General features: G+C 37.6%; 1 protein-coding gene and 1 pseudogene across 17 annotated transcripts in view; one reads left to right on the top strand and one right to left on the bottom strand.

The window, feature by feature from the left end:
- PTK2 (protein tyrosine kinase 2) overlaps nucleotides 1-15,343 on the bottom strand; it is a 418,748-nt gene that overhangs the window by 389,286 nt on the left and 14,119 nt on the right. Inside the window, exon 1 of one of the 17 annotated variants that reach the window (XM_072602965.1) lies at nucleotides 7,686-7,860. The exons of the other annotated variants lie outside the window; for them this stretch is intronic. The gene's annotated coding sequence lies outside the window, so the exon portion shown is untranslated. Of the gene's footprint in view, nucleotides 1-7,685; nucleotides 7,861-15,343 lie in introns of those variants that run through there. 17 annotated transcript variants of the gene reach the window in all.
- LOC140502282 (single-stranded DNA-binding protein, mitochondrial pseudogene) lies at nucleotides 1,683-9,997 on the top strand (annotated as a pseudogene).

Below are 15,343 nucleotides of genomic sequence, written 5' to 3'. Positions count from 1 at the left end.
CATTCCCTGCGCCTAGACCAGAAAAGAACAAAAGAAAAGGCAAAAAATCCAGGGCCTTTCTTGGGGCCATGTAGTCAAAGGAAAGTGGCCAAAAAGGAAGTGGCCCACGGACCCTCCCCCTTACCACAATAAGTGAAGGAGTCCTTGACCTTCAGAAGCTAATGCAGTGCTGACAATTTTTAAAGGATAAAAGTAAAGTACTGCACTGGGGTTCAAAAATCAAATGCTAAATAAGTATAAGGCCAGGAGAGGAAAAGGGGAGGAAGTAGCTTGAAAGTAGTATCTATGGCGGGGAGGCAGGAAACTCTTGCAGTTCTAGTAGATTTTGTGAGTTAAACATCAAAATGAGTAAACAGTATGACACTCAAATGCATCTGTGACCTCATCGATGTGGATGTCCCCTATAAACTACAAATACTCAAGACAAATCTAAGTTCACTCAATCTTGCCAGAGAAGGCCCACTTAAAATTAGTGCTAAAAGTGACAGGGTGCTTGGGTGTATGTGGTTGGACCCCAATTCTAAAATCACATTTCTCCCTACCCTCAAAACACTACTATCCCAGGCAGTTTCTCCCCAGCCCAACGATACAGCCTGCCCCAGCAACAATCGTTATCTCCTTTCTTGCTACAGCAGCCAGCTAAACCTATAAAACTTATTAGTGTAAAGCAGCTGTATACTGGATGAGCTAGCTGTGTACTGGGTCATAATGACATTTACCACTCACTGACCAATCACATGTATCCTAAACCTAGACATCCGTATGCTCCCTTACATTTAAGATATTGATGAGAGAAGCCTGATATTCCTTAGTCAGCCCTGACCGTTAGTTGACTTAGTGAAGTTTCAGGTCTAAAACCATACCTCCAAGGTAGCCGTCCCACACCCCCCACACCTCCCCACTGCCTTGGGCTATTTTCCCATGAACTCTCAGTAAATTACCTGAGCAACAGATAACCAAAAGTGCATGTTCTTTAAGAACTAACCACTCCTTACTCACTCCCTAATTCCACCCAGACTCACCCAGCATATTTGGTACATGTTTTACTATAGAATATCCTATATAAACTTTACCTGTACCCCTCTAAAGTTTCAGGTTCCCTAAGAACACCTGCTCACTGAAAAGCATAATAAACTTTTACCTTGATCTCAAGAATGTTTGAGTCTGTGAATTCTTCTCCAGACAGCCCATGCAGGAGATTCCAGCCTTGGAGTTTCTGTATCTGTATCTCTCCAAGCCCTCATCAAAGGCATTCCTGAATTTCTGGGTAGCAAGCCCCTGGCTCTCACTCCATTGCCCTTCTTCTTTGATCCATTACTAGACTAACTTCTCTTTCAACTGTAAGATCCCATGATGACATGTTTACTCCTGTCCTTCAAAGTTCATCAGTTAACTTAGTCCCAGTCACTGTAAGCCTTTCCACAGTGCGATAGTCAGTTACTGCCATATAGCAATGCTGACAGAACATTTTCATTAAAAAGATGGGTTTTGGGGAGCCAAGATGGCAAAGTAGAATGACAGACCTCTAAAAGCTCTCCCCCTACAGTCCATAAATACCTGTAAAAAACGACTCTAAACAAATTCTAGAGTAGCAGAAGCCACAAAACAAAAGAGGGAAAGAGATTTACAGCCCAAGACAGCCTGAAAGGCTGACAGGAAAGGTCTATTGCACCAGGCACAGAATGGAGCGCAGCCCATGGCTGCACTGCACGTCAGGAACAGGACTAGAGCAGAGCGGGGCACAGAATCCCAGGCAGTTCCCAGATCCCCACAAACGCCAGAGACAGCTTCACGGGTCAGTGAGAAACCTCTTTCACCCAGGTAAGAAGGGAACATGGCCTGGCCCCAGCAGCTGCAGCATTCATTTTTGAAGGCCTCAGCCTAAAGGTCCTGGGGGGGATCAAGTAGCTGATCTGAATCTCAGCCTTGACTGGCAGCTCTGGGGTGAAGAAGAGTGCTGGCTGGTGGAGGCTCTAGAGAAGGAATTCTACTCGCAGATCCTAAGCAGAAAAGCTTGTGGTTGCTCCCAGACCCGAACACAGGACAGGAGAGGAATAAACTCCTCTCCCTTGATTGTGCTACCTTGGAGGAAGTGAGAACTTACACATCCCTAGAATATACCCTCCACTTGACAAAGGACTCAAAAGTCAAGTAATTAGCTGGGAAAAATGCCCCCAAAAGGGAAAAAAAATAAAGACTATAGAAGGTTACTTTCTTGATGAAGAGTTATTTTCTTCCATCCTTTCAGATGAGGAAGAACAATGCATGCCATCAGAGGAAGACATAAAAGTCAAGGCTTCTACATCCAAAACCTCCAAAATAAATATGCAATGGTCTCAGGCCATGGAAGAGCTCAAAAAGGATTTTGAAAATCAAGTAAAAGATGTGGAGGAAAAATTGGGAAGAGAAATGAGAGCGATGCAGAAAATAATGAAAAGTGAGTCAACAGTTTGCTAAAGGAGACCCAAAAAAATGCTGAAGAAAATAACACCTTTAAAAATAGACTAATTCAAATGGCAAAAGAGGTCCAAAAAGCCAATGAGGAGAAGAATGCTTTCAAAAACAGAATTAGCCAAATGGAAAAGGAGGTTCAAAAGCTCACTGAAGAAAATAGTTCTTTAAAAATTAGAATGGAGCAGATGGAAGCTAATGACTTCATGAGAAACCAAGAAATTACAAAACAAAACCAAAAGAATGAAAAAATAGAAGACAGTGTGAAATATCTCACTGGAAAAACAACTGACCTGGAAAACAGATCCAGGAAAGGCAATTTGAAAATTATAGGACTACCTGAAAGTCATGATCAAAGAAAGAGCCTAGACATCATCTTTCATGAAATTATCAAGGAAAACTGTCCTGACATTCTAGAATCAGAGGGAAAAATAAATATTGAAAGAATCCAATAATCATCTCCTGAAAGAGATCTGAAAAGAAAAATTCCAAGGAATATTGTAGCCAAATTCCAGAGTTCCCAGGTCAAGGAGAAAATATTGCAAGCAGCCAAAAAGAAACAATTTGAGTACTGTAGAAATACAATCAGCATAGAACAAGATCTAGCAGCTTCTACATCCCTTAGGATTGAAGGGCTTGGAATATGATATTCCAGAGGTCAAAAGAGTGAGGATTAAAACTAAAAATCACCTACCCAACAAAACTGAGTATAATACTTCAGGGGGAAAAATTGTCATTCAATGAAATAGAGGACTTTCAAGCATTCTTGATGAAAAGACCAGAGCCGAATAGAACATTTGACTTTCAAACACAAGAATCAAGAGGAGCATGAAAAGGTAAACAGGAAAGAGAAAGCATAAGGGGCTTACTAAAGTTGAACTGTTTACATTCCTACATGGAAAGATACCACTTGTAACTCGAGACTTTTTTCAGTATTTGGGTAGTTGGAGGGATTATACACACATATATAGATACAGGGCACAGGGTGAGTTGAATAGGAAGGGATGGTATCTAGAAAAATAAAATTAAGGGGTGAGAGAGGAATATATTGCGAGGAGAAAGGGAGAAATGGAGTGGGGCAAATCACCTCTCATACAAGAGGCAAGAAAAAGCTTTTCCAATGGAGGGGAAAAGGGGGAGGTGAAAGAGAAAAAGTGAATCTTACTCTCATCAGATTTGACTTAAGGAGAAAATAACATGCACACTCAATTTGGTATGAAAATCTATCTTACACTACATGAAAATAGGGGAGAAGGGGATAGATGGGGTTGGGGGGGAATGATAGAAAGGAGGACAAATGGGAGGAGGGAGTAATTAGAAGTAAACACTTTAGGGGAGGGACAAGGTCAAAAGAAAGAATAGAATAAATGAAGGGCAGGATAGGATGGAGGGAAATATAGTCTTTCACAACATGACTATTATGGGAAGTCTTTTGCAAAACTACGCATAATATAGTCTATACTGAATTGTTTGCTTTCTCAGTGGGGATGGGTGGGGAGGGAGGAAGGGAGAGAAGTTGGAACTGAAAATTTTAGGAAGGAATGTTGAGAATTGTTTTTGCATGCAACTGGGAAATAAGAAATACAGGTAATGGGGTATACAAATCTATCTTGCCCTAAAAGAAAAGAGAGGAGATGGAGATAAGGGAGGAGAGGGGTGTGATGGAAGGGAGGGTAGACTGGGGGAAGGGGTAATCAGAAAGCATGATGTTTTGGGGTGGGGGGGAGGAGAAAGATGGGGAGAACATTTGGAACTCAAAATCTTGTGGAAATGAATGTTCAAAACTAAAAATAAATAAATAAAAATTCAACCAAAAAGGGTGGGCTTTGGTCTTCATGGGAAGATTCCTGTCACCCCTAAGTGTTCTACACTCATCTGCATGAACTCTAAACTTCTCTCATCTGATCATAATCTTTTATCATTCTGTTTCCATCCATGTTAAGACTTCTAACTCTATCCTTCATCTTCTCCATGACCTCCACATCTTCAATTCTTTCCCAAGCCATCAACTCAAGGTAGCTGATGGCAAAGTACAGAGATAACGATTTTCTCTCCAGTTAAGTACTAAATTATTCCTACTCTTTGTTTCTATTCTTTAAGCCAGACTTTATCCAAATTGCACAGTAGCTTTTGATATAGAAGGCTTTGATATAGGCTTTGATATAGAAACTTGTGGGTTTCATAGCCCATAGGATCCTATATCCAAAACTGGCAGGGACATTACAGGTCAATCTAACATAACTGTCTCATTTTAAAGATGAGGAAAGTGAAGATCAAAGAATTTCAGTTACTCGCCTAAGGTCACACAAGTAGTAAGTGAGAGATTCAGAACAATAACTAAAGTTCTGTGATTCCCTCTCAAAAAAAAAAAATGTAGCAGATCAGGGAATATTATTCAGTACCTTTCTAGAATATGTTATTCAATTCTGTGATGCATAATTTTAAGGCAATCATCCAGTCCAGTTTTCATGATAAGGAATTAATATTCTATCATGTGCAGTGCCCAAGGTTAAATAGCTAGTTGGTAGCAGGGACAAGGCACAATGCAATATTCTCTATATCAAACTATGAGCCTGTGATTTCCCTTTTTTATTCTGAACTTAATAAACACCAAGTAAAAGAAGCATTTTAATACATATGGTAGAAGAGAAAAAGAGGATGTTACAAGAAACTGCAAAACTCTTACGTAAAGCATGCTTTTCTTTTACAGTATCCAAGTTCAACCTGTTTCTTTCAAAGCTGTCCTGCTTCTCTCTGTTTCTTCTGGTACTCCTGTTTTCTTCTATGCATTTTTTTAAAATGATGCTTTGATAAAATACTTTTCTTCTTTTTGGGGGAAAGTGGGAGACTATTCTATCTCTATCCTCCCTCAACCACCTTTCCTTTTCCATGACAAAAAAGAAAAGCAAAATCCTTGTCATATATGCATAGTCAAGCAAAACAAATTCTTATGATGGCTGTCTGAATATAAATATACATATACATATATGTGTATGAGTGTATATCTCATTCTGCCTGTTGAGCCCATCACTTATCCATCAAGACAGGGTTAACATAATCCATGATCAATCCTCTGGAATTGTAACTAGTTACGAACTAATCAGTTATTCAGTCTTTCAAAGATCTTTTTCTTCAAAATGGCATTATCATTATATAAAATTGTTCTTCTGGTACCTTTCATTTCACTCAGTAACAAGTCATAGAGGTCTTCCCAGGTTTCTCTGAAACCATCTATTTCATCGTTTCTTACCATGCAATATATTCCATCACATTCTCATACCACAATTTCTTTAGCCATTCTCCAAAAGATAGACAGCCCACTATAGATAGAGCAGCTGAAATATTTTTGTACAAACTCTTTTTTTCTCATTCTTTGCCTCTTTGGAGCTTAGGCCTATTAGTGGCATCACTAGAGTAGAGGGTATTTAGTAATTTAGTAATCTGAGGGCCATAGTTCCAAACTGCTTTCTAGAATGGCTGGAACAATTCAGAGTTCCACTAACAGTGGCATTCATGTGCCTGTTTTCCCACATCACCTGCCACAATTTTCATTTTTCTTTTTTTGTGTGTGTGTGGGGGGGGGGTCATCTTTACCAATCTAATGTATGCAGCTATTCTGTAATTCTAAGTCATTAAATGTTGAAAATATTAAAAAAGTCAGCACCTGTTCATTAATCTGGAGGACCTATTGGTTTGTTCATGTCACACAGTTAAGTGGAAAAGGTAGAATTTGAACAAGGTTCTCTTGACTCCAAGTTCAGCCCTAAATTCATCATGTCTCCCAAGGACCTATTAATTTTGCAGAGAAGAAAGAGTCTAAGAGTTGATTTAAAAATCACTGCCAAACAGATGAAGGGTTTTATATAGCAGAAAGTGACTAAGTTCTATATTTACACAGAGTCAGGGCATAATGAGAGCAATGATACTTGAAGTCACTTAACCTTTCTTTTAATCTGTTTCTCCATCTGTAAAATGGGGATAGTAAAAGCACCGACCCCCCAGGTCATGAAGGTCAAATGATATTTTTATAAAATGCTTTGTAAACCTTAAGATGCTGTATAAATACTATGGCGTATTTTAATTTTATAAATCAGTGAGTTTGGAAAATTACTTTCTCTAAGTCTTTAAAAATACCATAATCAAAAAAAATCCTAGTGTTTGGCAAATTCTTTCAAAATTCAAAGAGTAATTGATACTTATACTACAAAAACTATTCTAAATAACTGAGAATGAAAACACTCTACTAAAATTCCTTTTATGATACAAATAAGAGTCCCAATACCTAAACCAGGGAAAGATAAAGCAAAGAAAGAGAATTATAGATGCAATATTACTAATGACTATCAATGAAAAAAAAACTTTAAGTAAAATCCAAGCCAAAAAGGCAATAGCGACATATCCAAAAAATAATATATTGTGACCAAGTTACATTTATACAATATACAAAACTAGGAAATACAGTAACTAGGAAAACAATTAATTATAATTAATCATGTTAAAAATAAAAACCAAAATCACATAATTTTTAATCAACATATAAAGAAAAAATATTTGATGAATTACATACTCATATATGCTAAAAACTCTAAAAATCATAAGCAGAGAAAGACCATTTTAGTAGGATTAAAAAGTATCTATCTAAAACCAAACGCTAGTATTAACTGCAATAGGAAAACAAAAGAATTCCCACTAAGAACAATAATAAAGCAAAACCATACTACATTCCCCACTATTACTTAACAGTTCTAAAAATATCAGAGATAGCAGTAAGACAAGAAAAGGCATAAATCCAAGCAAAAAAGGAGACAAAAATATCCTTATTTGCAGATGGCACAGTAATTTACTTAGAAAACCTCAAGGAAGCAGCAAAGTAATAGATAATAGATTAGCTTCTGTAAAGTAGCAGGATACAAGATGAATCTGCAAAAATCATCAGTATTTCTAGGAAACAGTGTAATTATTATGACCATATCTGGCCTCAGAAAAGAGCTGAGAAAATGTATCCCTCTCCTCACTTAAAATGTTAAGAAACAGGCATATAGAATATTTTATATATTGCATTTCCAGATCAAGTACATGTAGTTAGTTTTGCTGCACTGATTTTATTCTTTTTTACTCTTTGTTAAAAATGGATCAGGGGCAAGGAGGGCTTGGGCAGCTAGGTGACACAGTAGATAGAGCACCAGGCCTGGAGTCAGAAAGATCTGAAGTCAAATCCGATCAAAGATACTTACTAGCTGTGTGGCACTAGGCAAGACAGGGTAAACCCTGTTTGCCTCAGTTTTCTCATCTATAAAATGATGAGGACAAGGAAAATGGAGAAGAAAATGGCAAAACCACTCCAGCATCTCTGCCAAGAAAACTCCAAATGGGGTCACAAAGAGCTGGTCGCAACTGAAACTGAACAACCTGAAAAGGGAGGTTTATTAAGAAATAAATGTGATGTAAAAACAAAAGGAACCAATAAAATTACATAAAATTTTAAAACATAGCAATAATAATAATAATAATAAAGGAACCACTCTGACACATACAGGCTGCATGACTGTGGGTAAGTCACTTCTCTCAGTGACTCCAGACAAACTTCAAAAACCATTCAAATGCAAAGCTGGTGCAGCTCCATAGTGATAGAAGAGGAATTCCCTACAACAATGAACTGACCTTCTCAGTTCCTACTGAGGTTCAGATTTAAAAAAGGTATAATTACTCTTCAATCCAAGACAGTCAGTATATAGCTCTGCAAATAGGCAGGTAAATAGAATAGATTGGTGATTTTCAATTTGTGTTCTACAGAACCCCAGGGTTACATAAAGAACAAATATTCTTTGAAGTAAAATATCAACATAATAGTAATTTATTTTGGGTTTGATTCATTACTTAAAAATTTCATATACCCAAACATTACAGCAGACATATGGGGATTTTATGTCATAGAAAATAGAAGGGGTCTACAATCTTTAAAAGTTTGGAAAACTCTGGGAAAGTCTGGACTCAAGGTGAATTTCAAGTCACTAGCAAAATACAGGATAAAATGAGATAGTGAAAAAAATACTGTACTAAGAATCGTCCTAGGTTCTAGACCTAGTTAGAAAAGGCAGGGGACACAATCTCAAGAGATTAAAATGAAAATATTTAAAAAGGGCATAGGTCTGAGACAGGTTTTGAAAATGGGTCCTGGTGACTCAGTGCACTATTCCACATTACTATATTTTGTTCTCATTGAACCACCTGTGAAATAGTAATGGAAGTCAATAGGGAAATGGTATTACAGTTAACTTCAAGAACAAATTTAATCTATAAAGCAGTTCTCAAAAAGTTGTTGTGAGCACCTATCTTAATCTTCATCTCATGCTTTGCTATCAACAGTGGTGAGAGTGCTGCCAGCTGAGACACCCTCACAAGATAAAGTGAGCAGGGGGTTAATATGCTGGTAGTTGCCAGCATTTCAACCTCCACAGCATTCTGCTATATAGCATCAGAGGATAACAGATTTACTGATGGAAGGGTCCTTAGAAGCCATCAAGACGCAATTCCCTCATTTTATACATGAGAGAACCTCGACACAATACAGTTAATAGACTTTTCACGGATAACATAGCTGGTAAAAGCTGAAACAGGATTTGAACTTAGGTCTTCTTGACTCTAAGTCCAGTAAGTGCCATATCCACTGTGCCATATCCACTATGCCATATGGCCTTTTTCTCCACTTCAAATGCCATTGAGCAATGAGTCCTCACTTCCCCAACATAGTTCACAGGCATTTCAAATGTCTTCTAAGTTTCATCATGCTCTCTGAGACTCTCTTGTATTTCAAAATGCCCACAAGCCAGACACTCAGCCCCACAGTCCCTGAAAACTGGTTGCAAAACAAAAACACATCATGCATAAAGAAGTCAGGTCCTCAGAAAATCTTAAGTTTATGAGAATAAAAGCTTTTTATAAAACCCTCCTTATCAATAACATTTTTCTCAGAAAAAAAAACAGTAGAAAACAATTTCTCTTCCTCTATATTTATTACAGTATAAAGAACTTTTAAAACTTAAATCCAGGGGTTCCCCATCTGCCAGGCTCAGCACAGCTCAGCTTCTGCATTAGGAAGAAACTCCAAACTGGCTAAGAAAAGAAGACCTGTTTTACAGGTACTTCATCAATTAGTCTGAAGGAAGTACCAGTTAGTTCTTGAATGATCTCTTAATCATGTCCAGTTACTTGGAAGAGTGGGTCAGAATCCTGTTTGGAGACAGTCTGAAGGAAAAAATCCAATTACAATCTTTCTTTGGCCACAAATGAGATGTGGCGGCGATCAGGAGAAACTGAGACATCCCAACAGGGAGATACCAGCCAAAGGATCACATGGCACAGAATATCAGTTTTCAGGCCTGGCCTGAGCGATATGGCCTATCAGTATGTGAAACGAGGGTCTCGAGTTTTTGTGGAAGGGGAAATAGAGTGTAGTGAATACGTGGATAAAAACAACGTGAGACAAGCCACAACAATCACAGCTGATAATATCATATTTTTGAATGACTACATAAAAGAGGAGTAAAATGGATGACTCATTCAAGGCCAGCGTTGGGACATTCTCATTTTGAAATCATGTATAATCTCTGAAATATCTTTTGACAAGAATTAAGACATACTTTTACATATATGTAAAAAAATTAAACCTAATTTGACTCAGTGAAGGAACATTAACCTGAGGCAATAAACAAGGAATAAAAAAATCTACTAATAAGCATATTATTGTATTTTATCTCTGTTTATGGGGTAAAATAATGCAACACTGTAAATTTTGTTTTTTCTGCAATAACTCTAAAAGGAATCCTTAACAACTTTTTTGCCTTTTAAAGGGATACCTTACTTCTGTCAACAGTATCATTTTCAAATGAAAACCACTTTTTTTATTTGCTATATTCACCAAATCATATTTATCTAAGCATATACTCCATTTAATTTACTATATAGAGAAAACACAAATATGGAAACGATGAGCACTACACCAAAGGGTTGTGAGGATACTGGATCATTGTTTTCCATGACCCAGAATCTCAATCTCATTTTTGTAATGTCAGACCAGTGCAAGATAATGACAAACATTAAATCAAAATAATAGTAATGGCTAGTATTTACATAGTAGTTTTAAAATTTGCAAACTGCTTGACATGCACTATCTCATTTGACCATAATAACGAGCCATGAGGTAGGGCCTGTCTCCATTTTATAGATGATGAAACTGAGAGCTTACAGATTTACCCTCAGTTACAAAACTAAGCATCTAAGGCAGGATATGAATCCATTATCTCTCCTGACTCCAAATGTAATGTTCTTTCCACTAATCTTCTTCTACTCTACAAAGATCCTTTCTTTGAAAGAATTATCATCGTTCTACACAGAATATACAGTAACTGTCACCAGGTCAAAATGTGGATTGCTTAAATGAACACGTAAAATACTCAGTGAGAACTTTTCACATAGTGTTTATTTAACAAACCTTTAGTGAAAGAATCGAACAATCTGAAAACAGATTAAGATATCTACAAATATAAAAACATTCTAAATAAAAGTTGAATCATTCTTTCTTACAGTTTCAAGCTGGTAGATAATGCCAATATTTAGAAGCACAGGCCAACTCTGAAAAGTAATCCCTAATTACTTGTATGCCTCCTTCCCTACATACAAGAGCAAGGTAATATAGTGTAAAATCATGTGGTTCAGAGAAATGAGCACTGGACTTGGAGTCAGAAGACCTAGGCTGGAATTCCAGTTCTAATAAATTTCCTCACTTGTAAAATGAATGAGGGTGGATCAGATTATTCCAGCAGTCAATTTCAACTCTACATATTCTGATCCTATATTTCCTAAATTATTAGCCCCAGGGCTTGAACTCCAAGTAAAGAACCCAACAGAGATAAGAAAAAGAAGAAAACACTGATATAAAGGGGAAGAATTGAATGAAAAAGAGCTGACTGAGGCATCAGGGGCATATTTGGATGCAAAATGTTTGGGCGAGAGGGGGCAGGGTGGAGATTTATTCAACCAGAGTTACGCTACCAAGTTAGAGAATTATCAATGTTTGGTGTCTTTTTATGAGCCTGAGTTACTGCAGTTGGCAATACTAACTCTTTTCCTTCTCATATATAAAGGGGTACTAAGGAGCAACAAAAGTAGGGGAATAGGACTTAGGTGGAAAGATTACATGCTTTTTCTATTGAAAGAGCCAAAAAGCAGAGAGCAGGGAAAAATTTAAAGGCGTTCCCATTATTCATCACTGCATAATTAGCCTCAGAATCATCAAAAAATCATAAACCTATACCATACATTTTATTCTATAATTTATAATTTACTTTGATGGTGATACTTGCATCATTGCAAGTAGCTCTAGCCTACTTGTATCCATCATGCATCTCTCCAATCCCTTTGGGTCCCACGCAAGTTTGAATCTTCTGATGTTGAAGATGGTACTAACCTTTCAATGTCTCAAATTCATAACCTCAAGAATTCCAGATTCCTCATTCTCTCTCACCTCACATATCCAATCAGCTGTCCAATATTGCTCCTTTCTACCTTCACAGAATCTCTTGCATCCAATTCCTCTTCACACACAAAGCTACCATCTTGGTTCGCATCTTCATCACCTCTCACCTAAATTATTTTAAAGACCTACCTGGTCTTCATGCCTCAAGTTTCTCTACCATCCCCATTCATTCTACGTACCACAGCTGAAGTAATTTTCTTTATTGTGTGACTTCCTTACTCAACTAACTACAGTGGTTTCCTATAGCCTTCATCATCTTCACATTCTTGCTAATCTTCAGTCTACTGTCTGTTTCCTTACTACCTACAAAAACACCTTCATTTCACTCATCCTCCAAAATTTCTCACTATTATCCCTACTATTATCTTGTATCTCACTTCCCTTTTGTCACTAGACTTCTTGAGAAAGCTGTCTATAATAGATATCTCCACTTCCTTACTTTTTAAGAAGGCTGTTTATATTAGGTACCTGCACTTCCTTTCCTTACTGTCTTGTCTCCGCAGTCTGACTTCTGACCTCATCATTTACCTGAAACTGTTCTCTCCAAAGTTATCAAAGATCTAATTGTCAAATCTCATGACCTTTTCTCAATTCTCATTCGTTCCTGACCCTTCCAGCCTTTGACACAATGGACCACAATCACTAATTGTGAGCTCTTTGAGTGCAAGGACTTTTTTTTGCCTCCTTTTGTTGCCCCAGTGCTTAGCACAGTGTCTAGCACATAGTAATGACTGACTGAATCATCATCTTCTCTTTGATAAGTTTTAATGACACTACTCTCCTGGTTGTCCTCCTACTTATCCAATCACTATTCTTGGTCTCTTTTGCTGGATCTTCATTTAGGTCACAGTCCCTAGGCATGTGTCATACCACCACCGCTGCCCCTATTTGTCTTGGGGCCTCTTCTCCCTCTATTCCAGTTTACCTGGTGATCTCATCAGTTCCCACAGATCTGTATCCTCAGATCTATTTAGACCTACCATCGCTCCTAAACTCCATTCCAGCCTTTCATTTCCAACTGCTACTAGATATCTAAAACTGGGTATCTCCTATATATCCTTAAACTCAGCATGACAAAAGTTGAACTCATCTTTTCCTCCAAACCCTCCCCTCTTCCTAACTTTCCTATTATTGTCAAGAGTACCATCATCCTCCCAAGTCACCCAGACTCTAAACCTTACCATCCTCAACTCCTCACTCTCTCTCCTCATCCTCCATGTTCAATCTGCTGCCAAATCTTGTCACTCTATCTTTGCGACATACCTTGCATAAATTCTCTTTCCTCTTCTGACAAGCCCTCATTACCTCATATCTAAACTATACCATAATAGCCTTCTGGTTGTTGTACTTGCCTCGTGTCTTTCTCCAGCCTACTTCATTCTCCACTCAATTGTTCTTCCTAACTCACATATCACAACCCTACTCAATAAATTTAAGTGGCTCTCTATTGCTTCCAAGTATAAATAGAAAATTCAGCTTTTAAAATCCTTCATATTCCTGGACTTTTTCTGTCTTTCCAGTCTTCTAATATCTTAATCTTGTCCATACATTTTTCGATCAAGTGACACTGGCCTCCCTGTTGTTTTACAAGACACTCAAACTCTGGATTCTGTGCATTTTTCACTGGATGTTGTGAAAACATCCAATTTTCACATTATATATTATATATATAGGCCTGGAAGGCTCTCCCTCCTTATCTCTGTCTCCTAGCTTCCTTCCAGTCTTACCTAAAATCTCACCTCCTAAAAGAAGCTTTTCTGGGGTAAACATCTCCAATTCTTCCTGCATCTCATGTAGTTTGTACAACTGTTGCATGTTATCTCTCCATTAGAAGTAAGCTCCTTTTGAGTAGGGACTGTTTTATTTATATTTATATAACTGTTTTTATTTACGTATCCTCGGTGCCAAGCACAGGGCCTGAAACATAATAGGTATTAACTGACCAATGGCAGTGTCCTAAGACAAACAAAGCTTTACAGAGAGAATAATTGTTAGAAAGATGAGACTTTGAACCACAGATAAGCTTTGTACTGTTGAAATACTGTGCAGTCTCCCCAATCCATTCTTTCTCCTACTCAATTCTAAGTCCTACCTATTGTTCATCTGTAGACTACATTTCAGATATAGGTACTGATACACAAGTTCAGGGAACTAGAAATCCATGTACATGTCAGTCTTGAATAAGCATTTTTCATCCAATTAGTTTGTTCTATACAGAGAGTTCTTATGGTGCTCTTTTCATTACTCATAGCTCTTACTGAGGAAAACCTGTGGTAAGCTTAGCACTGCAATGAACCTAAGTGATAATCCTTTCAACAGCTTCATATAGGATAAATTGGAAAGGAGAGTTTCTGAAATAAGGGAAGATACTATTTCATTTATTCAAGAGGCAACTTTGGTATAAAGGAACAAATACTGGACTTAAGTTCTATCTATAAAGTTCTATAAGTTCCATCTATAAAGAGAAACATATCTCCAGGACAGAGAATTCTACTTGGACTTTACAAAAGCAATTTTCCATGCAGCACTGAACTCCTTTGGTAAATATAAATCTCCTTGTTTTACATCTCCCTCCATGTTAATTATCAGAAGGTCAACAAATGGAATTATTTTTGTATGTGGATTTATCAATAACTCTTGTATGATCTTACTACATGCATGAGGAACGGTGTGATGAAGAGCCTTTAAATAATCAAAGCTAAAGGAACTATGGAAGACCTTGTGAACAGGTTCAATTGTTTTGGAAAACAATTTAGAACTATGGTAGAAAAGTGATTAAATTAAATACTGACTCAAAAAATACCACTACTGGGTATGAACACCCAAAGAGGACCCAGACAGAGGGAAAGGTCCTATATATAACAAAATATTTATGGCAATACTTTTTGTAGCAGAAAGAAACTGGAAACAAAGTAGACAGCCACTGAATGGGGTTAAACACACTGCTTTATGATACAATGGAGTATAAGGTACAATGGAAAAAGCACTCACTCAGTAGTCAAGAGAACTTGGACAGAAATCCTATCGCTGAAGCTTATTTTTTATGTAACTTTAAATCATTCAACCTCCCTGAGCCTCAGTTTTCACATCTATAAATGAGAGGATTGTACTAAAAGGCCTCCAAATTCTCTTCCTGGTCTGAACCTAGTTCTAGTTCTAGCTTCTATGACCTTGTCCAAAGTCAAAGAGCTGATAAATGGTCTAGAGCCAGCACCTGAACCCAAGTATTCTGATTCTAAGGCCAGCTTGCTGTCTACTACAACACACTACATCTCCTTTCTTCTTCACACAAGTCCTTTCTTCTCTCAGCCTCTATCGGATAGGCAGAAAGTTACTGGCACCCACTTTATTGTTCCA

Source organism: Notamacropus eugenii, chromosome 4, assembly GCF_028372415.1.
Source record: "Notamacropus eugenii isolate mMacEug1 chromosome 4, mMacEug1.pri_v2, whole genome shotgun sequence".
Classification (NCBI taxonomy): Eukaryota; Metazoa; Chordata; class Mammalia; order Diprotodontia; family Macropodidae; genus Notamacropus; species Notamacropus eugenii.
Note: the sequence above shows the minus strand (reverse complement) of the source record. Positions and strands in the feature narration are given on the sequence as shown.